This window comes from Leucopleurus acutus (genome assembly GCF_964270905.1).
Source record: "Leucopleurus acutus genome assembly, chromosome: 12".
NCBI classification, from domain to species: Eukaryota; Metazoa; Chordata; class Mammalia; order Artiodactyla; family Delphinidae; genus Leucopleurus; species Leucopleurus acutus.
The window spans coordinates 80,805,630-80,833,419 of NC_139154.1; the positions used below are offsets into that span (position 1 = coordinate 80,805,630).

General features: G+C 39.6%; 1 protein-coding gene across 4 annotated transcripts in view; it reads left to right on the top strand.

Annotated features, from left to right (window-relative positions):
* The window catches only part of EHBP1 (EH domain binding protein 1), a 536,766-nt gene that overhangs the window by 35,330 nt on the left and 473,646 nt on the right, over positions 1-27,790 (top strand). The gene's annotated exons all lie outside the window — the stretch shown is intronic.

The following is a 27,790-nucleotide window of genomic DNA, read 5'->3' on the forward strand; positions in this document are numbered from 1 at the left end:
CCTCCTACCGTCTCATTGTGGCTTCTCCTTTGTCTTTGGATATGGGGTATCTTTTCTGGTGAGTTCCAGTGTCTTCCTGTCGATGACTGTCCAGCAGCTAGTCGTGATTCTGGTGTTCTCACAAGAGGGAGTGAGAGCATGTCCTTCTACTCCTCCATCATGGTTCCTCCCCTCCACTAAATATTGATCCATCTTACCCCCCCTTTCTTGTTTTATTTTTATTTATTTATTTATTTTTGGCTGCGCTGGGTCTTCATTGCTGCACATGGGCTTTCTCTAGTTGCGGCAGGCAGGGACTACTCTTCGTTGCTGTGCATGGGCTTCTCGTTGCAGTGGCTTCTCGTTGTGGAACATGGGCTCTAGGCATGCGGACTTCAGTAGTTGCAGCACGTGGGCCCCAGAGTGCGTGGGCTTCAGTATTTGTGCACAGGCTCAGTAGTTGAGGTTTGCGGGCTCTAGAGCTCAGGCTCAGTAGTTGTGGGGTGCAGGTTCAGTAGTTGCAGCTCGTGGGCTCTAGGGCACAGGCTCAGTAGTTTAGTGCCCCACAGCATGTGGGATCTTCCCAGACCAGTGATTGAGCCCACGTCCCCTGCATTGGCAGGTGGATTCTTAACCACTGGACCACAATGGAAGTCCATCTCTTGCTTGTTTTAAACTGTGGTTTTGTGCTTTTAACAAATAGTATACTTTGTCTTCAATAACATACTATATACGTTGCTTAGTCATGTTCAGTTTTGATCCCCGATCACATCAAAATTGTAAGGGCAGAAATCTTATAAATGGACAATTTAGTATTAAAATGATGAGTGTACACACAGGTAAAAGAGTTCAAATAAATTCAAATGATTTATTATATTTATATAGATAAATAACACAACTCTCCAAATTTTCTTGAAGGTAAATTTGCTTTGCAAAATAGAAAATCATTGCAATTTTTTCCTATATCCCTTTCCTTTTCCTATTATATTTTTAGTTAATACAGAATTGTTCTTTTTTTTTTTTTTCCAACACATGCTGTGAAGATTAACAGAACTTCCAGGTGGTTGGAGACAAGTGTAATAGTATGTCAACAGGGATGTTCCCTGGGCCCTGGCTAAGTTCTAATGCTGTGCATGTAAGGAGATGAGCTCACATATTCTAAGTTCAGGGACCACCTGTGGTTAGGCCAGCCCACCTATAGTTAGGCCAAGAAATGTCAATACAGGGAAACAGCCCAAACACCAAACATCCCCTACCCCATCCCATCCCTTCTCCCTGAAGTGTAAGGAAAGGGTGAGTAGAGATAAGGTTAGCTTTCTGTGAAGTAGAATATTCATAAGGTTACTCTATTCCCTCTCTTCACCCCATTCTCACTGTAATAAAGGAGATGGAGGCACTTCTTCCTCTTAAAGTCTAGAGAAGAGCATTCAAGAGAATTGCTTATAAAGTTTAGAGATGCCCAACCTTCCCCCTCTCCTAGGTTGGAGACTGGTGATTGTCTCACCTCTGATCTCTCCTGGACCGGCAGAGTGCTCAAGTGTTCTAGGACAAGGAGAAGGGGCAGTAGAGAGATGATCTAGATGAAGGAAGGGACACCACAGTCGCCCACATTGCCCCCTCCAAGAGAGGCTGCTCACTGGACCCCTTGTGGAGGAGGTCAAGTAGATGCAAGATATGCCTCAAGGAATTGAGCAGCAGGGAGGCACCCCAAGGACCTTCAACAATGAAGGAGCCAGAACTCGGATTCTCTCCAGTTTAGAGAGCATTGAAAATCTGACAGGGTTAACTAGAGAAGCAGCAGCATCCGAAAGAGAGGGAATTACCATCTTCCTACTGGGGAGCCACATAAGATAGCCACTTCTTCATTTCTCCTCTTGCCCTGACATTAGAAGTGAAGCACTGGAAAGAAGGAGAGGGAAGGATATACAGAACAGAGCGCTCCTGCCCTCAACCCTCTCTGGCCCCCGCTCCCCCCCACTCCCCACCACTCCCCGCCACATACTCCAAACCACTAGCAACAGACTTGTCTGCCTTTCTCTGGAGGGAAGGGAGGAAAAATAGTTTTAATTCAGTTTGAAGCTTAGTAGAAAATGAACAGAATTGAACCTTACTTGCCAGAATGAGATGATCCTAATAACTTGAAGAGGTGGATAAATAGAATCGAGCCAAGGTGTGATGAAGAGAGTTGACACCCAGCAAGAAAATGGCAGGGGCAGAGCACAATTTTGGGGGGAGATTATTGGAAAAATAAAGCCGTTTCATATTTATAACCCAATGAATTGCGAGTCCTCAAGGAAGTAGTTACAAAGTCAGATAGAGTTCTAATTTTTACAGGGGAGTGGGATGATCGATTCTGAACAACACACACTGGTGAGAGTGATATAAATCCAGGTAAATTAAAGTGGTTTTATTCTTTTCTCTCTCTCTCTCTTTTTTTTTTTTCGGTACGCGGGCCTCTCACTGTTGTGGCCTCTCCCATTGCGGAGCACAGGCTCCGGACACACAGGCTCAGCGGCCATGGCTCACGGGCCCAGCCGCTCCGCGGCATGTGGCATCTTCCCGGATGGGGGCACGAACCCGCGTCCCCTTCATCGGCAGGCGGACTCTCAACCACTGCACCACCAGGGAAGCCCTATTCTTTTCTCTTAATTGAAGTATAACACGCGTACAAAAAAGTATACAAATCGTAAGTGTAGAGCTCCATGAATTTTGACTAAGTGTACCCGTCTGTGTAACCGGCACCAGATCAGGAAATAGAATGCTACCGACAGCCAGAAACACCCCCACATATCCCCTTTCAGTCATTAACCTCCTCATCCTCCTCCTCCTCAAGTCACTGCTATCTTGATTTCTATATGTGTAAGTTAATTTTGCCTGATTTTATTTTTACATAAATGAAATCCTATATTATGTACCTTTTGTGTTTACTTCTTTCATTCAACATCACATTTGTGAGATTCATCCACGTTGTTGTGTGTAGAAGTAAATGGAAATCGTCCATTTTCATTGCTGTGTAATATTTTGCTGTTTGAATACACCATGAATTTTATTCATCCAAATGGTAATGTACTTTGGGTTTTTTCCCCCCAGTTTGGGGCTATTACAAAGAGTGCTCCTGGACTTACTTGCTAATATTTTATCTAGGACTTTCACATCTATGTTCCTGAGAGAGATTAACCTGTAATTTGTCTTTCTTGTGATATTCTTGCCAGCTTTTGGTGTTACAGTTATACTGACCTCATACAATAGTTGGAAATATTCCTTCTTTTTCTGTTTTCTGGAAGATTTTGTGTAATATTCATGTTTTTCCTATTGTGTTTTGAAAAATTCACCAAAGCAGCCATCTGTGACTAAAGTTTTCTTTGTGGGAAGGTTTAAAATTATAAATTTAATTTAAAAAAATTTGGGGGGCTTCCCTAGTTGCACAGTGGTTAAGAATCCGCCAGCCAGTGAAGGGGACATGGGTTCGATTCCTGGCCCGGGAAGATCCCACATGCCACGGAGCAACTAAGCCCGTGTGCCACAGCTACTGAGCCTGTGCTCTAGAGCCCGTGCTCTGCAACAAGAGAAGCCATGACAATGAGAAGCCTGCGTACCGCAATGAAGAGTAGCCCCGCTTGCCTCAACTAGAGAAAGCCTGCACACAGCAACGAAGACCCAACACAGCCAAAAATAAAAACAAATAAATTTAAAAAATTATTTAAAAAAATTAAAAGATAAATAAATAAATTTTTAATTGAAATATAGTTGATTTACAAGGTGTTAATTTCTACCGTACCACAAAGTGATTAAGTTATATATATGGGGCTTCCCTGGTGGCGCAGTGGTTGAGAGTCCGCCTGCCGACGCAGGGGACACGGGTTCGTGCCCCGGTCGGAAGATCCCACATGCTGCGGAGCGGCTGGGCCCGTGAGCCATGGCCGCTGAGCCTGCGCGTCCGGAGCCTGTGCTCCGCAACGGGAGAGGCCACAACAGTGAGAGGCCCGCGTACCGCAAAAAAAAAAAAAAAAAGTTATATATATGTATATATGTGTATGTAATGGAAAAGAATACGAAGGATGTATATATATGTATATACCTATATACATACATATACATACACATATATACATATATACATTCTTCGTATTCTTTTCCATTATGGTTTATCATAGGATATTGAATATAATTCCCTGTGCTATACAGCAGGTCCTTGTTGTTTATACATTCTATAATATAATAGTTTGTATTTGCTAACCCCAAATTCCCACTCCATCCCTTTCCCACGATGAATTTAATTTTTTAATAGATAGGACTACTTATATTTGCTATTTCCTTTTTGTCCACTCTGTTAAGTTGTATATTTCTAGCAATCTGTCCATTTCATTGGCATGCAGTTGTTTATAATTTCCTCTTATTATTATATCCTTTATAAAAATTGAGTTGTTATTGACATGCAACATTATATTAGTTTCAGGTATGTAACATAATGATTTACTGTTGGTGTATATTGCAAAATGATCGCCACAGTAAGTCCAGTTAACATCCATCACCACACATAGTTACAAAATTTTTTCTTGTGATGAGAACTTTTAAGATTTACTCTTTTAGCAGCTTTCAGATATCCAATACAGTATCATTAACTATAGTCACCATGCTGTACATTATATCCCCATGACTTATTCATTTTATAACTGAAAATTTGTACCTTTTGATTCCCTTCCCCCTTTTCACCCCTCCCCCTACCCCTTGCCTCAGGTAACCACCAATCTGTTCTTTATATCCATAAGCTTGTTTTTTTTTGTTTGCTTGATTTCTTAAATTCCATATATAAATAAGGTCATATTTATTTATCTTTTTCTCTCTGACTTATTTCACTTAGCATAATTTTGTCAAGGTCCATCCCTGTTTTCACAAATGGCAAGATTTCATTCTTTTTTTATGTCTGAGTAATATTCCATTGTGTGTATATATCACATCTTCTTATTCATTCATCCATCAGTGGACACTTAGGTTGTTTTCACATCTTGGCTATTGTAAATAATGCTGCAATAAACATGGGGATGCATATATCTTTTTACATAGTGTTTTTATTTTCTTGGATAAATACATAGAAGTGGAATTGCTGGATCAGATGATAGCTCTATTTTTAATTTTTTGAGGAACCTCCATACTGGTTTCCATAGTGGCTGCACCAATTTACATTCCCACCGGCAGTGCACAAGTGTTCCCTTTTCTCCACCTCCTTACCAACACCTGTTATTTCTTGTCTGTTTGATAATAGCTATTCTGACAGGTGTGAGCTGTATATTCTTAATGCTGACAGGATCTATACTGATGTCTCTCCTTTTCTTCTTGGTATTGGTTATTTGTACCTTCTTTGTTTTTTTCTTGATCAGTGTTGACAGGGGGTTTGCAACTGTTTTAGTCTTTTCAAAGAACCAATATTTGGCATTTGGTTTTCTCCATATTTGTCTTCTGTTTCTTAATTTCTTTTCTAATCTTTATCATTTCCTTCTACTTTCTGTGGCTTTCACTTTCTTTGAATATGATTTTTTAGATAGATATGTAGATCATTGGTTTTCAGGTTCTCTTATTTTTAATAGGTACATTAGAAGTTATAAAATTTCCCTTAAGTTTGGCTTTTACTAAACTGCAAATTTTGATATGTAGTATTTTTCTTACCATTTTGTTGAAAATATGTTCTAATTTCCATTGAGATCTCTTCTTTGACCCATTGGGTATTTAGAAGTATATTGTTTTTATTTCCAAACACTAGGGAACTTCTAGTTATCTTTTTGTAATTGATTTCTGGCTTTATTCCATCATAGTCAAAGAGTTTAGTATTATTCTAATCCTTCAATATTTGTTGAGACTTGCTCTATTGCCCAGCATATGGTCAATTTTAATAAATGTCTAGGTACATTTGACAAGACAATGTTTCCTTCAGTTGTTGGATGCAATGTTTGGATGGTTAGTTTATATGTCAGCCTGACTGCACATCACTTAGGTGATACCCAGATAGCTGGTAACACATTAATTCTAGGTATGTCTGTGAGGGTGTTCCTGGAAGAGATTAGCATTTGATTCAGTAGGCTGAGAGAAGAAACCCCCCTCACCGATCCACTGGGGCCTGAATGGAACAAAAAGGGGAAGGAAGGGTGAATTCACTCTCTCTGTTCTTGGGCTGGAACATCCATCTTTTTGTCCTCAGACATCAGAGCTCCTGGTTTTCAAGCCTTCAGGCTGAGACTGAATTGTACCACTGGCTCTCCTGATTCTGCAGCTTACAGATAGCAGATTGTGGGACTTCTCTACCTCCATAACTCTTAGTGAGCCAATTCCTATTAAAAAAAAATACAAACATACATACATATATAGGTGTATACACGCACACAAGTTGAACAACACGGGGGTTAGGGGCACAGACTCCCCACAAAGTCAAAAATCCACATATAACTTACAGTTCGCCTTTCTTGTATGCGGTTCCTCAGAATCCCTCATTCCGCATCCTCAGATTTAACAAAGCTCGGATGGTGTGACACTGTAATATTCACCACTGAAAAAAATCCACATGTAAGCGGACCCATGAACTTCAAGCCTGCATTGTTCAGGGGTAAACTCTATCTATCTATCTATCATCTATCTTTCTTTCTTTCTATTAGTTCTGTTTCTCTAGAGAACCCTGACTAATGAAAGTGTTCTATTTAAGTCAGTTAGGTCATGTTAGTTAAATCTTCTATATTTTGATTTTTTTGTCTGTTTGCTCTATCAGTCACTGAGGAAGGTATGTTAAAAACCTTCATTCTGATTGCGAATTTGCCCATTTCTCCTTTTAGTTCTGTTCATATTCTTTATGATATTTTGAAACTATGTTATTAGGAACTTAGAAATTTAGAATTGTCATGGCTTCCTGGTGAGTTGATCTTTCTATCATTATGAAATGTCTTTTGGAACTCTGGAAATGCTTTTGCTTTACCATCTAATTTTCTATTTCTCTCACTTTTTCTGTGTTCCCTTTTATCTCCTTTCTTGCTTTCTTTGGATTTATTTTCAATTGTGTTATAGCTCCCTCTACTAGCTTGTTAGGTATGCATTCTTTATTACTTCTTTTGTGGTTACCCTAGAGAAAAATGCAGCCTTGAATCTAACACAAATGAATACTTCACCACCTCCCAGACAATGTAAGGACTTTAGAACACTCCACTTGCCCCTAGCCTGCTTTTTGCCTTAATGTTGTCACATATTTTAATTCTACATACAATTGAAACCCCACAATATGTTATTATTATTGTTTTATGTTAATATTCATTTAGATTTACCCAGGCTTTTACTCGATTGCTCTTTATTCCTTCTTGCACTTCTATGCTTCTCTCTGGGATTATATTCCCTCTTTCTTTCAATATCCGTTTTCTAGCAATAAATCCTCTCAGATTTTGTTGGTCTGGAATGTCTTTATTTTGCTTTCATTTTTGAAGGATATTTCACTGGGTGTAGAATTGTAGGTTGGCAGAATCTTTAGAGATGACAGACATACCATGGCCACTTTTTCCATTATTTCTGATGATAAGGCAACCATTAGTCTTATTCTTGTTCTTTTGTAGATATTGTACCTTTTTCTCTGGCTACTTTGAAGATTTTACTTTGTCTTTGATTTTCAGTGTTTGACTATGATGTGTTTAGATACGGATTTCTAATTTTTAAAAATTCATATCTCAAGGTTTATAGCTCTTCTTGTGGCTGATATATTTTGGAATTTTAAAAAAATATTGTGTGTTATTTATTCAAATATTGCTTCTTCCCATTTTCTCTTTTTTTTTTCTCCCCATGCTTTGGTCTATGAGTATATATATAAGGAAAATTTGTGATTATTAGACAGAGTATGTTTATTATGAGCATACCATGTCATTCTAACCTCATTTTCTTCTTTGCCAGAATTAGCAAATTAGTAGTATCAGGCACATCAGTCACAGTGCCTACCATAACAGTGTTTAACTTCTAGATGAAAATGACTTACCCATAGCCTCCTGCTCGGGAAAGCAGAGTTGGGCTACTCTTTGCACTGTAGTAGCTAATCAGATTAGCTCTCTCCATGATTTGGAGTGGGACAATGTAGAAGAAACTGGTTAGTCAATTTAAAAAGAAGAGCAAAGCAGATCTTGAAACAGAAGCCAGTACGTGAGGGAGGCACCATGTAGGTCATAAAAGAGAGAATAGAAAGAGCATATTTACTCCAGAACTGCCTTGATTCTTGGGATTTATTTAGTTTTAGGTACTGGATGTGTAATCTTACAAAAACGCTAATTTTTTTATTTCTCTTTTTTTTGGATTACTCATTTTTTATTTTTATTTTTTTACACCTTTATTGGAGTATAATTGCTTTACAGTGTTGTGTTAGTTTCTGCTGTACAACAAAGTGAATCAGCTATATGTATACATATATCCCCATATCCCCTCCCTCTTGAGCCTCCCTCCCACCCTCCCTATCCCATCCCTCTAGGTTGTCGCAAAGCATTGAGCTGATCTACCTGTGCTATGCAGCAGCTTCCCACTAGCCATCCATTTTACATTTAAAAACCCTAATTTCTTAAGATGACCTAAATGAGTCTGTCTTCATTGCAATCAAGGGACTAATGTACTAGGGAAATGCGGCTGAATGTGTATCTGAGCTTCAGCAAAGTACTTCATTAAGATATGTAATACCTTGTCTTAAGACAAGATTGAGAAATTTTCACTAAATGTTGAGTGTAAATCAATGAATTAGAAACTTATTAAGTGGTCATACCCAAAGGACACTAATTAAAAAATTGCTTCATTCTGGAGGGAGGTTGTTTTTTGATCTAGTTTTTATTTTTGCTTTTGCTTTTGTTTTTACTATAAAGTTCTTCCCTTGACCTTGTTCTAGTCAACATTTTTATCACCCCTTTTGTTGAGGACATGCTTATCAAATTTACTGAGGAAAAACACATTGTTTAGCAGGATCCTTCAAGCTGGAACAATGGCTAAGTCCAAAAAGATAATATTAAAATTTTTTTATTTCAAAAATAATACTTGGGAGCTTGAGGCTTTTTAGGGCATGAGCCACCTCGTCTCCTTGCATCGCCTTGCAATAAACCTTTCTCTGCTCCAAAATAATAATAATAATATACGTCAATTGCCAAATATTGAGAAAATTATTCTCTTCTTTTACAGTCTATTTTTTTGTGAAAATATAATTAGTATAACAATTTAATACGATTTTCTAAACATTTTAACACTTTGAAATCATAAACATTTCCAAATCATTATTATTTTTCAATATTATTTTAATATAACATAATTTATTTAATCAATCTCTCAAAACATGCTGTAATACTGTTTTCTAAACTTTTTTCTTTTGTTTCAAAATCAAACGGTTTTCAAATCATTAAATAATATTTTCTCAATTGCATGACTGTACTGTTATTTACACAATTAGAGTATGTTGCCCCCTTTTTGTCTTTAAGATTACCATGAATATTCCTATGGCATTATTTTTAGAAAAATGTTACAGTTATTTCTTTCTGATAAACTCCTAGCAATGTATGAGAATCTTGGCTTGTTTCTCTGTTGCTTCACCATTGAATATTATGATTTTCAAAATTCCTGCCATTTTATAAGCACAAATTAGAGTCTTGCTTTATTTTGCTTTTCTTTGAATACTAGTGAAGCTGAACATTGTTTCATGCATATATTGACTATTTGCATTTCTTGTTTTGGAGCATCTATGTTCATGTCTTTCATTCATTTTTTAACTAGAGTGTATATCTTAACGTTTCTTAAGGTCTTTTATATATTATGCACATTAATCCTTTCTTGAAATACATATTGCAAATATTTCTTCCAAGTTTGTCATTTTTCTTTTGCTTATGAAGTTTATTTTTTTGACAAAAAGATTTTCACCTTTAAGAAGTTAAATCTGTAGTTATTTAATTTTTTTTTAATTTTTAATTTTTTTATTTTTGGCTGCGTTGAGTGTTGCTGTGCACAGGCTTTTCTCTACTTGAGGCGAGTGGGGGCCACTCTTCGTTGCGGTGTGCGGGCTTCTCATTGCGGTGGCTTCTCTTGTTCTGGAGCACGGGCTCTAGGTGCACAGGCTTCAGTAGTTGCAACACGCAGGCTCAGTCGTTGTGGCACATGGGCCCTAGAGTACGCAGGCTTCAGTAGTTGTGGCGCATGGGCTCAGTAGTTGCAGTGCGCGGGCTCTAGGGTACGCATGCTTCAGTAGTTGTGGCACATGGGCTTAGTTGCTCTGCGACACGTGGGATCTTCCTGGACCAGGGATTGAACCCATATCCCCTGCACTGGCAGGTGGATTCTTAACCACTGCACCACCAGGGAAGTTCCCGTTTAATTGTTTTTAATTGTTCTTGCCTTTCATATCCTACTCAGAAAGAGATCCTTATATTATATAACTGTTTACCTATATCTTCTGTCATATAATATTTAATATGAATAGAGTGAAGACCAGCTCTTGGGTTCAGAATACCAATTACATAACCTCTGGTTGGGGGAGCTTTGAGGTTGCCAGCATCAGTGTGCTTTGGCTGCCAAAAATCTCTTGGGATCTTGGACTTCATTAGTAAAAGCTTAAGGTCCAGAATCAGGAAAGCTATAGTCCTGTAACACTGCCAAAACTTCAGAGTATGTTTGATATAAATGTGGTAGAGATTATTTTATTGGCTAATATTTTAAAAGTTGTTGGGGGATCTGTGTAATCAAAAACACTTCCTCATCCTCAAGGTAAGGCAAACAGTTTTCACAGAAAACAAGGTAAAAAAGTACAGCTTCAATAGTTTGTTTTTCTTTCAGACTGTCAGATACAGACATCACAGGCATTAACCTCTATTAAAACTCAGAAACCTCCATGCTTCTTTTTTTTTGGGGGGGGGTGGGTACGCGGGCCTCTCACTGTTGTGGCCTCTCCCACTGCGGAGCACAGGCTCCGGACGCGCAGGCGCAGCGGCCATGGCTCACGGGCCCAGCCGCAATGCGGCATGTGGGATCTTCCCGGACCGGAGCACGATCCTGCGTCCCCTGCATCGGCAGGCGGACTCCCAACCACTGCGCCACCAGGGAAGCCCTCTCCATGCTTCTTTTAACCGCACCTCAATTTCCAAAACTTTAGTACAAGTTCTGACAAAATTTGCTTGACATAGTGAGGCTTCCTTTTAAAATCAAGGAGACAGCGATACCTACTACTGCCTCTTCCACTCCCCACATTTTATTTACACTAAACCAGGCAAGAAAAAGAAAAAAGGAGAAGAAAGAAAGAAACAAAAGGTGTAAGGATTGGAAAAGGAGAAACAAAATTGTCATTATTTAGAATCAGAATTTCATATGCTTTTAACTTCTTAGTCCTCACCTGGACTATTTCATTAGCTGTATGTATCACATTTTAAGACTACTGTGTGGACATAAACCAAAAGAGATTTGTAGGGAAATAATCATGGTGGTGACAAGGAGGGGACTTTGAAAACATGGCATATGAGGAAAATATTTGAAAATATTTTACATGGGGAAAAGACTCACAGGAGGGAAAAAAAAAGAGCCAAATTAGCTTGTTTTAAGCTACTTAAAGAAAAAAACTGTTATGTGTAACAGTGATTTTTTTTTTTTTTCCTGAAAGCCCCAAGGAAGTGTAGTCAGGATCATTAAGAGGCAAGAGGAAGAGAGACTTAAGCTCTGGCAGAACTTTTAAGAGTTAGTGATTCAAAATTCTTAGAAGGATGCCTTAGGAGGTGAAAAGTACTTTGTCACTAGAGGTTTTCAACCAAAGGCTGAGTGACCATGTGGCAGGAATGCTGTAAGAATGAAAAAGCTCACATTTCTTGAGCATCCAATGTGTGCATGTACCGAGCCATGCACTATCTCATTTAATCATGGCAACCCAGTGAGGGACGTTCTATTGTATTCCCATTTAACAAATGCAACAGAAGCAGAGAGAATCTAAAGTCCTGCCTGGTATCACCTAGAAGGTAAGTATGAACTGCCCAGGCAGTTTGTTTCCAGAGCCTCACCTCTGAATCAACGTACATTGTTTGCAAAGAGTGGTTGGCTTCCATAACCTTCAAGATTTCATCAAATCCTGAGATTGTATAATTGTGCAGAGGGGAAAGTCATGCCTTAAGGGATTTATATTAAAGATTAATTTTGTTGGCAGTGATGTTAGGTGGCTCCTGTTTTAGTATCTAATCTTTAAGTTATGAATAAAATCAAAGTCGCTGAAAATCCACCCATCATTTCTAAATTAGAAAGCTGTTGGATATTCATATATCTACCAAGGTACAAGTAAGTTGGTAGACAATGGCTGGGATCCCAGACAGATGCTCTTGGTCTCTGGCAATAAGACTAAGCCTATAAATATCAAATGTAGTATGTCTTACAAAACCAAATATCAGCAGTTTTGAAGTGTCATGGTGTTTTGTGTGTTTTGTGGGTTTTTTTTTCTTCTAAGTAGATCCAGCAATTGATCGTGGGCCACTTTGATAGCACCTAAAACAAAGTTGTTTTATTCAGCATTTTTGAGTGTTATATCATGGAGTTATAGGTTATATCATACCACTCACAGAATGCTGTTTAAAATTTGCAGCTAGGTACATTCTTCAATATCTATATATAACTTCTTAAAATATAGAAACCAGATCAAATATATATAGAAATAATGTGTGTGCAAGAGATAAATACAGAGATTGGCCATTTGCCATTGTTAATAGGAAGAAAGGCATGCACACTGAGAGTTTTAACAAATTACAAATGCCGGGAAGAAAATAATACGGCTGTGTTTGAAAAGATCATGCTATTTACTTGACAGGCTCTGCCAGGGCAAAGTTACAGCTGTGGCCCTGCTTTGCAGATCATTTAAACAGGCTTTTCTTTATGTCACTGACACTTTAGTCGCATCCACAGAGCTTTGCCATCAGTAAATAATAATTATTATGTGGGAGAAGATAGCCTATGAGCAGCCCCAGTGTTACCACCACAAATAAATCAATAGAAACACATGTTAGTTAAAATGGTTTTTGCTTATTTTTCCAATTTATTAACACCATCAGTCTTGTTAGAAGAAAAATAGATTATCATTTTTAAAAATTGTAAACAGTGATGTGTGTGTTTGCATGTGTATATACAAAAAAAATCAGGATTGTCTTTTTAATGTGTTTTTTTTCTGATCCTCTCAGTTTAAAATTTTTTCTGTATTCTTTATAGTTGAAGATTTCTCATACTATCATTTCCTATGTCTTGTTATCTTTGTATTCATCTACCTAAGGAAACATGGGGCGGTGGAGAGCGTCAGATGGTCTGGTTTTGAGCATCCTAGCTGTAACAGTTGAATTCTCTGAGATTCAGTTTCTCCATCTACAGTAATACCTACCCAACCATTGTTGTGCAGATGAAAAGAAATCATGAACACAGAAGTGTTCTGTAAACTATGAAGAATCATACCAAGGTCAGGTCCAAAGGTCCATTTCTCCCAGCTTAATCTTTGAAGGAGATTTAAAAGATCCATAAACTATCTTTCAAGTAACTAACATTGGAAATAAGCATGGAAATGAATACTGGTAAACTCAAGGGAAACATATTTCATGTAACTCTTTTCTATTTTTCCTTTTTTTAGCTTTCATGGAGAATTACAAGGGCTACTGATCATGTTTATTCTAGCGAAAATTCCTGTGGTTGTTATTCTAGCTGTTGTTCTAGGGATGTAAGAAACACTAGAAGCAAATTGTGGGTAGCTAAGAGAAAGGGACAACATGTGTGGGTGTGGTTGGGACTTAATCAACATTATTGAATTAATACATATGAATGTAACCAACACCCCCATGTTGCGTTAATTTTTAGAAATTTAAGGGGGAAATGGCTGGGCAATTGCTTTGAGGCTTCGTTTCTCAGAGCCAATAGGGTACTTCAGCACTACAGGAGTATGTGGGACAGCAAAACCCAGAGTGAATTTCTCACACATTCTACTGCCTGAAGCCTTCCCGAAAGTCACAAGAGGCATTAATTGGGGGGGGGGGGGGGGGGGTTCTGTGGAAAAACGATCTTCTGACATTTTTCTAGAATGTGACTAGAATTTCAAATTGCTTTGTTTATAACAAGTTAGCTGGGTTTTTCTTTCTTCCTTTTGTCCTTAAATAAAAGAAACTCTGATCCTTTAAAAGCTTGGGGAGGGGCAAACTTTTTTATTTAACAGTCTGTCACTGAGGTGGAAAACTGTTTCAGATCTGAATGGTACAGTGGTGTTTTGTGCTTCATCTGTCTGTAAGAATTTTTCAAGCCTGAAAACTCCAAGGTGAGAGATGTCATTCTCGAGTGGCAGACAGTGGGCTCCGCCAAAGGCCAGGGAGAAAGACCAGGGGTGATGTACAGGGATGGAAGGGACCAGGGAGGAGGCTGGAGAAAGAATGGCTCCTTTCCTAGTCACGGGTGGATTGTTCACTGGGTGTTACTTTTCTATGGTGACCAGAATCCTTCTGAAACTCAGCAAGAAGAAGCCTGTGATTTTTAGGGAAAAGAAATGCTTCAAATTCTAGCTACACAGACCTGTATGAGCAACACATTAGTGCTGTTTGGTTTGTGTGGTTTTGTATATATTATACAGGTTTGGATTACAATAATTCCTCCCACTTGTATAAGGTTTTGCAGTTTTTGAAGCACTTTATGCTCTTAATCCTCACAATAAACACTGATAGAAGAGTACAGATGGTTCCTGACTCACAATTGCTTCACTTTAGACCCCTGCTGTTATGACCTTTATTATTGTAAATATGACTCTCCCAGTATTGGTCAAATCTCATGATGTGACTGCCTATGACTCTCATCATAAGTGACAGGAGAACTGAAGCTGCGTTTATGTGAATTGGTGCCAGAAGTAAAGAACAACTTTTGATTTGATGGATGCAGGTGTACATGAAGCAAATCCGTAACATTTGAATTAGACAATGCTTTTGCAAAGGCGTTGTCCATTTATGTTGAAAAAGAGCTACCCCAAGACATCAAAGGGAGTTTTTATTGCAAGCAAAAGTTGGGTGGATCACTTTTAGAAGATAGTTGGCAAAACATTAACTATTCAGGGAAGAAGCCATAAGAACCAGTAGAATAGCATCAGATAATTTATCCACAGAGTCTGCTAAAGATAACAGCTACTATGTGCTCTGGGTGTTTAATGATGCTGAAATCAGGCATGGAGATGGGAAGACGATGAGGAGGTGCAGGAGAAGGAGAAAAGGAAGAGAACATAGCAAGAAGGAAAACTTTAACATTCAAAGAAATTTCACCACTGAATCTGCAATGATAGTTTTTAGACAGATGGCCCTAATTTTCATCACAGTTTGAAGGTCTTTAGAGCACTGAAGCATTTTCTTGCTTCAGGGAGATTTATCAGAAAAATAAAATTTCTTTAGTTAGAACTTCTTTGGACAGGCATTTTTAAGAAGTCTCAACCAGGTGATAAAAAAGAATTCTCTAAGAGCATCTGAAACTTTGACTTTTTCTTGACAAACTTAGAAAATCATTGTAAAATCATGTATTCATCTTTCCATGATTGATTTTGGTATTTTAGAGTATTAAAATGTATCTTCAGGAACACTATCTTCACAGATATTAAATGTTTAACTTACAGAAGCTCAATTTATGACCAATATCCAGGAATAAATCAAATCATAAATACCAATTATATGAGTCTCAGTTTATAAACGAGGAACAGACCACAAAGCAGCAAATGACTTGCTGGCTTCCCCTAAAAAAAGGCAGATGAGGTCACATAATGCCACATCACTAGACTAAAGTTTAATGATGCTTCCCTTTCTCTCCACTACTTGAGGAACACATATTTTTTCACTCACTGTCAAGCAAATACCCATGTAACATCTGAGGGATTACAATCTTAATATTATGGTAACATCAAGTAAACTAGTTGATGGACATATATATTTATTATCAAGTACTATCAATGGTTAAATTCAACTAAAATTTATCAGATAAAGACAATTTAGTGCAAAAGAAATATGCAGCCATGTTTTGGAATTATCCACCTATATCATCTTTGAAACAGGCAGGGAACCAGGTTGTTATTTCAGTGGAAGACAAGTCCCTCCCTCAGAATGAATTGAACTACCTACCTGGGATTCATCCTTTTCTTTCTTTTTAGAAACTCATTATCTTTGTTGTTCCTCACTCTCCCCTACCTTCAACGTTTTTTCTGTGCCAATCTTCTTATGAACTAAACAGGCCCAAGTATCTCCCATCTTAACACACACACACACACACACACACACACACACACACACACCTACTTCATTCAACCAGATATCTTCTCATCTTTCTCCTCCCCTTAAAACCAAACTTCCTAAAAGAGTTTCCTATATTTACTCTGTTCATATTCTCACTTCTCCCCAAAACACTCAATTCTTTGTTTCCTAGCTTCAGCCTCATCATGCTTTTAGAGTTGTTTTTTCACAAGTCACAAATGAACTCTATTTGCTAAATCTAATGGCTACTTATCTATACTTTTGTTGACTTCTCAATAGCATTTAACACTACCAATCACTCCCTCTTTCTTGAAGCTTCCTTTTCCCTGGGCTTCCATGTCTGCTAACTCTCTTGGTTCTTTTCCTGCCTCTCTGGTCATCTCTTTGTCACTCTCCTGTCTCTTCTTCTGCCAGTGCCTAAAATGTTACTGTCCCTCAGGTTTCCCTCATAAGCTCCTTTCTTTTCTCACTGGATGATTTAATCTACTTCTTTGTTTTCAGCCTTTACTGGAAAGAAAGCACAACTTTATGCTTCTACCCCAAATTTCTTCTTCTGAAGGTCTGAAGTGGGTCTTCACTTTGAAGTCCTCCAGAAATTTATCTCAGTTTGGACCTCCCTCCCTCAAATAGAGCCTAGGACAAGGGCTTAGATGCATGAAGTTTATTTGGAAAGACAGTTCCAGGAAGCAGGAGTGAGGGAGCAAGAATAGTAAAACAGAGAAGGAGGAAAAGTCCATAAAGGATACATTGCTGAGCTGTAATCATTAGGGGCATAGACTGACCATCACTGTCTATGAGACTCAGAATTCTCTCTCTGAATGAGGGAGGCTGGGATATCGTCCATCAGCTCCCAGCACCCATTAGATGCAGACTGCCCCCAGGAACTGGTAACTTGAGGCACTTCCAGGCTGCATCTTTGGCAGGTTGAATGAATTTCCCCAGCCCTGGAGAAAGCTGTGTGGCAGAAAAGCATAAGTAGGAAACTCAGAGTACAGGGACTTGTTCCCCACAGGTGCATGGAAATCAGAGATGAGCCAATGGGGTAGAAAGCAGGGCACAAAAAGCCTTGCTCCACAACATTCTAAAACTGAACTCACCCCCCCCCCCCGATGGCTGACCCTCTTTCGGTCTCTCTTTCTTAGGGACTGGCTCCATCAGCCTCTCAGCAGCTCAAACCAGTCACCCGAGCAGCATCTTTGACTTTCTTCTTCATAATGTCCTGTATATTTTCCAGATCCATCTGATTGTGCTCACGCACACTGCCCCGCCGTAGCTTAGCTATTTGTGAGCTCTCACTTGGCTTTTTGCAGCAACCTCCTAATTGATAATTTTTGCCGTATTTACATATGTTACCCTTGCTGCAACCAGAATAATCTTTTAAAACATTCATTAGATTATGTCACTCACATGCTTAAAACTCTTCAGTGGCTCTCCTTTACTCTTAGGATAAAGACCCAAGTTCTGGACTTCCCTGGTGGCGCAGTGGTTGAGAGTCCGTCTGCCGATGCAGGGGACACGGGTTCGTGCCCCGGTCCGGGAGGATCCCACATGCCGCGGAGCGGCTGGGCCCGTGGGCCATGGCCGCTGGGCCTGCGGGTCCGGAGCCTGTGCTCCGCAACGGGAGAGGCCACAACAGTGAGAGGCCCGCGTACCGCAAAAAAAAAAAAAAAAAAAAAAAATGAAATGCAAGTGGGAACCCGGGAAATAAACAAAAACCTAGAGAGTCTTTTGTCTTGAGGGCTTTTGCCAGATGAGTGAATGCATTGGTTAAGGTGTGCATAAAGTTAGAAGTTTAAGTATAGACCCATCCACCACTTCTTAAACCTGGATGCCCAAAAGACTACCCATTTTGTGAAAGGATGAACTACATATAAATCTACTGCATTTCCTCCACCCCCAGAAAATTGCAAGGAAAATTGCCTGCCTTGAGGATGACTCTAAATGGAGGGAGAGAAAAAACAAAAAATTCCTTGAGGATTTGTAACACAGCCAACACACAGGCTTGCAGCCCAAATCCACACTATACCTGGGAGTCCAAAAAACTCAAGTCAAGAATTAAGTTTAAAGTAAACCTCAATGTGTAGTTCCAAGGCACCTAGCAGTAACAAATAAAAATCTGTTCTGGGGGTACCCATCTTCAACACAGGCCTTAAAGAATTCCCATCAATAAGTTCTAAAGAAATATGAGCTTATGGTCAAAAATCACAAAATACAAAGGGAAATAATAAACCACGAACAAGGGCCAGCAGAAACAACAAACAACAGAATCGGACTACAAAGCATTAGCCATTGGAATTACCAGGCACAGCCTATAAAATGAGTATTTTACATGTATTTAAAGAAATGAGAGAAGGGATTGAAAATATACATAAAACATGACCCAGCAGATTTGAAAAAGACTCAAAAGAACTACTAGAACTTTAAAATGTAATATTTGAAATTAAAAACACAATGGATGGATTTAATACCAGAATAACCACAGCTAGAGAATGGATTAAGAAATATAGATCTGAAAAATTTTACATAATTTAGCCCAAAGAAATGGAAACATAAAAGAGTGGTTATAAGTCATGGAGATATTGTAAGAAATATAACAATTATCTAATCAGAATTCCAGGCAGACAGTAGAGGAAGGAAGGAGTGAAAGCAATAATTGAAAGAATAAGGACTGAGAATTTCCAAGAAATGACAAACCACAGATTCAAAAAGCCCAACAATCCCAATAAGGGTAAATAAAAGGAAATTTACACTTAGGCACATTCCAGTAGAAATGCAGAATACCATAAACAAAGAGAAAAAATGTAAAAGCAGCCAAAGAAAGTAAAGACAGATTACTTTCAACAGGACAACAATTAAACCTAACAACCACGGAAGCCAGTGTACTAAAAGAAAACTACTGTCAAACTAAATTTGTATACTATCTTTCAAGGACAATGGAAAAGATCAGACGTCTTCAAACAAGCAAACAAAAACTGAGAGCTTGCCACCAATTAGACCCTCAAAAGGTAATTCTAAAGGCTGCTCTCATTTTCTTCCTGAAGAAAGTGAACACAGATGGAAGGTCAGAGATGAATAAAGGAGTGAGGAGCAAGGAAAGTGCTAAATACGTGTTTAATTGTAAATAAATGCGGGCTAAAAAGAACAACAATAATAATAATCTCTTAAGAGATTTTCAAAAGCTAGCTAGAAATAAAATACACAGCCATGAATAGCAGGTAAATTGGGAGAGGAATGATCAAAGTTCAAGTATTCTGTCCTTTTTATTGTTTGGGAGAATGGTAACGATATTAAGTATCCAAGTTAAAATTTCCAGAATAACTACCAAAAGGGTGTATAACTTCTTAATTAAAAAGGAAAAAAAGGGGAAAGAGAAAAATATTCAATACAAAAGTGCATGAAAACAGAGAAAAAAGAAATACTGAAGGCTCAAGTCACATTAAAAAGCACAAAATAAGATGGTAGAAATAAATTTAAATATTTCAGGAGTTAAAATAAGCAAAAATAGACTCAATGCCCAACATATTAGGCAAAGATTTACAGATGGGGTGTGTGTGTGTGTGTGTGTGTGTATACATACATATATGTTCTGTTTGAAAGAGTTCCGCTATATTCTGTTTATCTGTCATGTTTAAAACATAAGGATTCAGAAAAATTGAGACTAGGAGTGTGATAAAATTATACCATGCAGACACTAACCACAAGAAAGTTGGTCTTGCTATATTAGTATCAGACAAAACAGTCCTTAAGACAGAAAACTCTAAAGACAACCATTTCATAAGGATAAAAGGTTCAGTTCTCCAGGAAAATTTGAGTTCTGTAAACTTGTAAGTAATTAGATCAAGCTGACAAAATCAGTAAGGAGATAGAAGATTATAACAACACAATTAATAAGCTGGCTCTGATTGAATAAGCATTGATAACACTGTACCTTACAACTACAGGATTCACATTCTTTTCAACCAACATGGAACATTTTTGAAAATTGATCACATGCTGAGTTATAAAGCAAATATCAACAATTTTCAAAAGTTTGAAATCATACAGACCACAGTTTATGACCATAATGCAATTAAGTTAGAAATCAATAACAAAAGGATAACTAGAAAAAGCCCATATGTGGAAAATTAAGATATCCTCTTCTAAATAACCTGTGGCCCGAAGAGGAAATTATGATAGAAATTAGAAAATACTAGAATGTGTGGCAGCAAAAGTACTATAAATCAGGATGTATTCAACGCAGATAAAGTAAGATCTAGTGAGAAATTACATCCTTAAATGCTTTTATTAGGAAACATGAAAAGTTAACAATGAACTAAGAAGTTAGAAAAACAATAATGAAATAAAAATAAATAAAAGTGTGGAAGTAAGAAAGGTAACAGCAGAAATCAATGAAATAGAAAAAAATATAAAAGAAAATTAACAAGGCCCAAAATTCTTTCTTTGAAAAGCCTCTTACAGATAAATATTAGAACAAAAGAGATACCTACAGTTGAAGCAGATAATTAAATGATTAATAAGGAGGATTATTAACAACTTTAAGGCTATGAATTGGAAAATTTAGAGAAATGGATAAATTCCTAGAAAAATATAACCTACCAAAACTTCTTCAAGAGGAAATAGAAAATAGTAGTCCAAAAAAATTTAAAGAAAATAAATCAGTTGTTTAAAATTGTCCCACAAAGTGAAAACCCAGACCAGATAAATTTTTTGTTGTTGTGATTGTTTTCCTTAAAAAAAATTTTTTTGGTAGTAATTTTCAATCATACAAAAAAAAGTAGAGAATCATAAAACAAACTCCTCCATACCCACCATTCAGCTTCAATGATTGTCTGCATTTGCCTTTCCTTTTCATTCAAACTCTTCCCTCTCCACTTAAAAAAAACCTTTTTATTTTGAAATAATTTTAGACTTACTGAAATGTTCCAAAAACAGTACCAAAATTCCAATATATCTTTCACCCAGCTTCCCCTGTTGTTAACATTTTGCATAATCTTAATACAACTAATCAAAGCTAAGTAAACTTTTTTTTTTTGCGGTACGCAGGCCTTTTTTATTTTCTCCTAATCCATGGATTCAAGGAAGAAGCAAGAATATATACAAGTTTGTTCTATTTATGTGAGGTTCAAATAATGAAAAACCAAACTATCGTTTTTTTTTTTAAATAATACAAATATATGTGGTAAAACCGTAAAGAAAAAAAAAGGAAAATTTTAGGATATTGTTTATCTCTGAGTATGGAGGGAGAGAGGTGGTATCAGAGAGGGGCTCACACGGAACGTTAAAAAATATAAGAGTTTCTTTTCATAAAGCAGGTACATGCTGTGCCTCCCTTAGGCTAGACATTCTGGGTCTCTGCCCTGGGCCCCAGCTTTGGAATGCCTTCCTTGGAATTTTGTAGGTCCCTCTCTAGTGCTTGAGAGGACTGAGATGTGCAGTGCCATCCTGCACCTTTAGAAGTTGTTGTAGAGCTGGTTTGGTGGTGCTGAACTCTCTCAGCTTTTGCTTGTCTGTAAAGGTTTTAATTTCTCCATCAAATCTGAATGAGATCCTTGCTGGGTAGAGTAATCTTGGTTGCAGGTTTTTCTCCTTCAACACTTTCAATATGTCCTGCCACTCCCTTCTGGCTTGCAGAGTTTCTGCTGAAAGATCAGCTGTTAACCTTATGGGGATTCCCTTGTGTGTTATTTGTTGTTTTTCCCTTGCTGCTTTTAATATGTTTTCTTTGTATTTAATTTTTGACAGTTTGATTAATATGTGTCTTGGCATATTTCTCCTTGGATTTATCCTGTATGGGACTCTCTGTGCTTCCTGGACTTGATTAACTATTTCCTTTCCCATATTAGGGAAGTTTTCAACTATAATCTCTTCAAATATTTTCTCAGTCCCTTTCTTTTTCTCTTCTTCTTCTGGAACCCCTATAATTCGAATGTTGGTGCGTTTAATGTTGTCCCAGAGGTCTCTGAGACTGTCCTCAGTTCTTTTCATTCTTTTTTCTTTATTCTGCTCTGCATTAGTTATTTCCACTATTTTATCTTCCAGGTCACTTATCCGTTCTTCTGCCTCAGTTATTCTGCTATTGATCCCATCTAGAGTATTTTTCATTTCATTTATTGTGTTGTTCATCATTGTTTGTTTCATTTTTAGTTCTTCTAGGTCCTTGTTAACTGATTCTTGCATTTTGTCTATTCTATTTCCAAGATTTTGGATCATCTTTACTATCATTCTGAATTCTTTTTCAGGTAGACTGCCTATTTCCTCTTCATTTGTTAGGTCTGGTGGGTTTTTATCTTGCTCCTTCATCTGCTGTGTGTTTTTCTGTCTTTTCATTTTGCTTATCCTACTGTGTTTGGGGTCTCCTTTTTGCAGGCTGAAGGTTCGTAGTTCCTGTTGTTTTTTTTGTCTGTCCCCAGTGGCTAAGGTTGGTTCAGTGGGTTGTGTAGGCTTCCTGGTGGAGGGTACTAGTGCCTGTGTTCTGGTGTATGAGGCTGGATCTTGTCTTTCTGGTGGGCAGGTCCACGTCTGGTGGTGTGTTTTGGGGTGTCTGTAGACTTATTATGATTTTGGGCAGCCTCTCTGCTAATGGGTGGGGTTGTGTTCCTGTCTTGCTAGTTGTTTGGCATAGGATGTCCAGCACTGTAGCTTGCTGGTCGTTAGCTTGCTGGTCGTTGAGTGAAGCTGGGTGCTGGCGTTGAGATGGAGATCTCTGGGAGATTTTCGCTGTTTGATATTATGTGCAGCTGGGAGGCCTCTTGTGGACCAGTGTCCTGAAGTTGGCTCTCCCACCTCAGAGGCACAGCACTGACTCCTGGCTGCAGCACCAAGAGCCTTTCATCCACAGGGCTCCTTAATTTGGGATGATTCGTTGTCTATTCAGGTATTCCACAGATGCAGGGTACATCAAGTTGATTGTGGAGCTGTAATCCGCTGCTTCTGAGGCTACTGGGAGAGATTTCCCTTTCTCTTCTTTGTTCTCACAGCTCCCAGGGGCTCAGCTTTGGATTTGGCCCCGCCTGTGCGTGTAGGTCGCCGGAGGGCGTCTGTTCTTTGCTCAGACAGGACGGGGTTAAAGGAGCCGCTGATTCGGAGCTTCTGGCTCACTCAGGCCGGGTGGGTAGGGAGGGTCACGGAGTGTGGGGCGGGCCTGCGGCGGCAGAGGCTGGCGTGACGTTGCTAGCCTGAGGCGTGCCGTGCGTTCTCCCGGGGGGGTTGTCCCTGGATCCCGGGACCCTGGCAGTGGCGGGCTGCACAGGCTCCCCGGAAGGGGGTGTGGACAGTGACCTGTGTTCGCACACAGGCTTCTTGGTGGCGGCAGCAGCAGCCTTAGCGTCTCATGTTTGTGCCGCGGTGCCCTAACGCCCTGCAGGCTGTGTTCACGCAGCCATCCTCAGTCCTCTCCCGGCGCTCCGACAGAAGCCGGAGCCTCAGCTCCCAGCCCCGCCCACCCTGGCGGGCGAGCAGACAAGCCTCTCGGCTGGTGAGTGCCGGTCGGCCGATCCTCTGCGCTGGAGTCTCTCCGCTTTGTCCTCCGCACCCTGTTGCTGTGCTCTCCTCGGCGGCTCCCAAGCTCCCCCACTCCGCCACCCGAAGTCTCCGCCCGCGAAGGGGCTTCCTAGTGTGTGGACACTTTTCCTCCTTCACAGCTCTCTCCCGCTGGTGCAGGACCCGTCCCTATCCTTTTGTCTCTGTTTAGTTTTTTCTTTTGCCCTAACCAGGTACGTGGGGGGTTCCTTGCCTTTTGGGAGGTCTGAGGTCTTCTGCCAGCGTTCAGTAGGTGCTCCGTAGGAGTTGTTCCACGCGTAGATGTATTTCTGGTGTATCTGTGGGGAGGAAGGTGATCTCCGCGTCTTACTCTTCCGCCATCTTCCCGGAAGCTCCGCCATCCTGCACCTGAGCCCAGACCTGATCCCACATGGGTCCCAGTGGAGGGAAGTGCTTTCCTCAAAGGTTTTTTTTTTTTTTTTTTTTTTTTTTTTGCGGTACGCGGGCCTCTCACTGCTGTGGCCTCTCCTGTTGCGGAGCACAGGCTCCGGACGCGCAGGCTCAGCGGCCATGGCTCACGGGCCTAGCCGCTCCGCGGCAAGTGGGATCTTCCTGGACCGGGGCACGAACCCGTGTCCCCTGCATCAGCAGGTGGACTCTCAACCACTGCGCCACCAGGGAAGCCCCTCCTGAAAAGTTTTTAAGTTTTCCTCCAGTGACTAGGATCACTACAGCTGGCAATACTGTCTGGACAAAGTACCCCGCTTTAACCAGGACCCACATGGTCCCAGGTACTTATTTCTCTCAGGGGTCCATTTCTCCTTTAGGGCAATCTCTGACTCTTTATCACCTCACCCCATCTCCCCCACCACGTTGGCCAAATGCCCAGTGGAGCTTTTAGACTCATGCCTATGAAGTGGAGCCTGGGGTCTGGTGCCAGGGCCTGGCTTCAGGAGTGACCTGGTGACAGATTGCTCCCATTGCCAGCAAGATATTTCTTTTGCAGGGTGGCAGGGCCACTGGGATGGTGTGGACACGCTGGTTTGGGGAGATTCTCACTCATGTAGGACTAAGGACAAGGTCGGGGCTTTGGGGTACTGGTGACCCCGCATTGACTTGGGCTTGAGCAGCATGTATTGGCCATGCTCCGACTCTCACCCACGTGTGTTCCAACTGTGGAGTCACTCCCAGTGTAAGCACCCAAGGGCGGCAGGGTGGCAGTGGGTGTCTTGTTCTCTATGGCACACCGTCCTTCCCTCATCAGTGTCACCCCACCTCTACCACAGGCTCCCGGCCTTGTGTCAGACAGCCTGCAGGGGTGGCCTTGCTTGTCTCCTCCAGGGATTTTTAAAGACCATTGCTCTGCAATACTAATGAATCTTTTTGATTGATGACAGTCATGCTGTCCCAGGGGGTCTTAAGCCTTTCCTGATCAGGGACTGACCTTAAGCTAATGGGATCCATCCTCTGGCTCTGCCCCTGAGTCCCTCACTTATCCTCCCTGCTGGTGAAGTGTTTGGAAGGCAATGGTGCCTTCTCTCTCTCTCTTTTTTTTTTAAACTATTAGACTTTTTAATTGAAGTATAGTTGATTTACAATATTATGTTAGTTTCAGGTGTACAGCATAGTGATTCACTTATTTCCAGACTATTTTCCATTATAGGTTATTACAAGATATTGAATATAGTTCCCTTTATTTTTTTTTGAGTTTTTTGATTTTATTTTATTTATTTATTTTTTATACAGCAGGTTCTTATTATTAGTTATCTATTTTATACATATTGGTGTATATATATATGGAATGCAGTGATTAGTCCTAATGGGTTTAAGAGAAGGGAAGATCAGAAGATGTTTCTCTATGCCTTCACTATAAAATTTCTATCAGTAAGTTTAACATGACTAGAAAACAAATTACTGTTCACATTTTTTTGCATACTCTGGCCTCATGTTTGTGGTCATCATCATGGAAGCACAGGACAAACTTTGAGAGAGTGATTGGCATGATAGATGGTGCAGCCTCATGAGTAATGCTATAACCAGTATTAAAGATAGTAAATGGTATTAGGGAACTGCGCAAGTAAGAAATCTATATTGTTTAAATTCAGGCAGGTTCCAAAGAGCCATGGCATTGTGAGTAGTAATGGTGTTGCTACCTTTTTCCAGCTGTGGGACATATGAAATTAGCCCAGAACAACTCATTTGACACTAAAGAACAGGAAGAGATGGTACCTGGACTCTAAGAAGAATATTCATCTGTACTGATTGGACAATAAACAAATTCTTTATATCTTTTCTATCAGCTATTTTAAATCTTCACTGATAAACCACTGTTTCTCAGATTGACCCATAAATTTTGTCATGCAATTTTTAAATCAAATTGTATTTATAGTCAGGGAACTGAGCAAAAATATATTTGATTATGGCCCCTCACACCCTAGGGGTGGTCCTGTGTACTTGATGTCTATGTAACATCATCTCTTTTAGTTTTATAGTTGACTGTTTAATAGTCTGCATATGGATATACTCAGTGAATGACTATAATGTTTTTCCTATACTCTTTTGCCTCTTCAGTAGATTACAAACCCTATTCAGCTCTCTCTTTTTTTAAAATGCAAAATAAAAAGACTTAAATGGAATCTTTCCATCATTTACTCCTTGTTACTAGTTCAGCATTTGTTTTCAAGCTTTGCCAAGGGTTGTTTCCACTATAAAATTGTGGTCTCTTCTATCAGCTGGTCCCTCAATACCACAGTAATCGTTTTGGGTGCTGAGTTATCCCTCGTTTCCTTGTCTTCAGTGGCTAGTCCAAACTTCAAGCTCTCTTCCCCATCACTTGGCTAAAAGTAATTCCCTTTCCCCATGCCCTTACTCTCAGTCAAGGCATTTTTCTCCTACACACACACACACACACACACACACACACACACCTCAACTTCCTGATAGATCCCCAACTTGTACCATCATCAAATTATCTTCTCTCACTCTTTCCTCCATTTCACTGTAAGTAGTATTCTTCATTCTATCCAAAGTTAAATACTCCAGTGTGTTCTGATTAAACCCCCTCCTGCCTATTCAGAACCACATGTTCTCAACTGTCCCCCAGCTGTCTCTCTCTCCCTCTCTCTCTGTGTCACACACACATTTGCACACACACACCACAACTTCCTCCTCTCTGATACCTCTTTCCTCCCAATATATAAATTCTTCCCAATATATATATAAAAATATATAAAGTTAATTTTTTAATACTAAACAAACAAACAAACAGCTCTTCCTCAATCCAGTGTCCCCCTCAAAACAGGCTACCACATCCTATTGTGAACTGCATGTGCCCAGCAGGGAGCATTCACAGAATCAACATGGTGACCAGGTTTTCTGGGACTGACCATTACACAACCTGAGCAATTATACGTAGTGACTCTCTTCAAATTGTCTCCTTCCCTTTATAGTTACTCTTCCTGGAAAAAAAAAGCTGTAAGTTACACTTGCTGTTTCTTCTTCCTTATCGTCTCCTCACTCCTTAACTGCTTCTGCCCCCTCTCTACCTCTCTGTAAGATTTAGTGCTAAGGCCAACAGTTTCTTATTACCAAATCTAATGGACATTTTTCTACCTTTTTCTTACCCAGTGGTTATTTGAAGTTACAGACCATCCCTTTCTTGAAATTTCTTTAACTTCCATCCTCTTCTGATTTTTCCTTCCTCTTGCCTCGCTAGCCAGCTCTCAGTTTCCTTCAAGATCTTTGGTTGTCTGAGCCCTACTTAGCGGTCAGTGTTCTCTGGGGTTACATCCTAGACTCTATCCTCTTTTTTCAAATTTGCTTCAGTGACATAGTTGAAACATTCGACTTTACCTATAATGGGGTCACATTTTGAGACATGGAGTTTTGGGGGTGGAGATGAAGAGGGAATGTTCTAAAGTCAAGGGTAAGGTATAATATAACCTAGCCTTAGAGATCCTTTTAATAGTCTATGAACACAGTAGAAAACAACGTTCCATAAGCCTCCATGGTTTTTCCTTCAGTGTTGGAAGAGATTATTGAATTTCACCTGAGCACCAGGTTATATGTATTTGACTTGGGTTTAG